The 1,058-nt window shown below is 52.9% G+C and overlaps 1 non-coding gene across 1 annotated transcript; it reads right to left on the bottom strand.

The window, feature by feature from the left end:
• Positions 1-559: 559 nt before the first annotated feature.
• On the bottom strand, positions 560-682 carry LOC144135581 (U5 spliceosomal RNA). Its single transcript, XR_013315531.1, has one exon. It is a non-coding gene; the product is annotated as a U5 spliceosomal RNA (small nuclear RNA).
• Positions 683-1,058: the final 376 nt, after the last annotated feature.

The following is a 1,058-nucleotide window of genomic DNA, read 5'->3' as shown; positions in this document are numbered from 1 at the left end:
CTTGAATACCACATCGGGAGCGACGTGCCGCAGAAGAATGCACTCAACAAAAAATTTGGCGACATCTGCTGCTGTTCCTTTCGGTCGGGCTTTTGCCTCGGCGCAGCGGGTCAGGTAGTCGGTCGCTATGATGATCCACTTATTTCCAGATGTTGACGTTAAAAAAGGGCCACGCAAGTCCATGCCAATCTGCTGAAAGGGCCTTGAGGGAGGTTCAATGGGGCTCAGAAATCCTGCTGGTCGTGTGGGAGGAGTCTTTCGTCGCTGATAATCTCAGCAGGTTTTCACATAGTGTGCGACATCGGCAGACTGTCGGGGCCAGTAATACTTGTCTTCAATGCATCGGAGGGCGCGAGTAAACCTGAGATGTCCAGCTGTCGGCTCGTCGTGTGATGTGTTTACAACTTCTTCGCGGAGACAAGCAGGTACAACATGCTCGCTGCAAAGTTCCTCTTCACGAGGACATCATTCTGTACACAGAAGAAAGACAGTCCTCGCTTGCATCAGGCGGGGGGTGAAGAAACTGCCTTCCAAGTGCTCGATTTTTTTTTTCATTTTTTCTCGCCCAAACGGGCAAGGCCTTACAAAAATTCGCCTACAGGCTCATTGGAGTGCCTCTCCCCACGGTAATCTTTAGTAAAAGGCGAAAGATTAGTACGTACATGAGGTGAGGCCTGAGCGTTGAGGCGTCTTAGGTCGGGGGTCTGAGGGTTGCTGCTGTGCAATAGAGCTGGGGGTGATGGGTACCAGGAAGGCGTCCTCATCGTCGTCCGGCGACGGTGCATCTACAGTGGCTCGTGAGAGACAATCGGCGTCAGAGCGCTTGCGTCCAGACTTGTAAACGACAGTAACAACAAACTCCTGGAGGCACAGACTCCATCGAGCGAGGCGGCCAGAGGGGCCCTTAAAATTGGCAAGCTAGCACAGCGCGTGGTGACTGCCGACTACCTTGAACGGCCGTCCGTACACGTAGGGGCGGAATTTCGACAAGGCCCAGAAGATGGCAAGGCATTCCTTCTAATTTGTCGAATAGTTAGTGTCGGCCTTGGAAAGGGAAC

The sequence above is a fragment of the Amblyomma americanum genome, chromosome 5 (genome assembly GCF_052857255.1).
Source record: "Amblyomma americanum isolate KBUSLIRL-KWMA chromosome 5, ASM5285725v1, whole genome shotgun sequence".
In the NCBI taxonomy this organism is placed as follows: domain Eukaryota; kingdom Metazoa; phylum Arthropoda; class Arachnida; order Ixodida; family Ixodidae; genus Amblyomma; species Amblyomma americanum.
The sequence above is the reverse complement of the archived record's forward strand: the minus strand, read 5'-3'. Positions and strand labels throughout refer to the sequence as shown.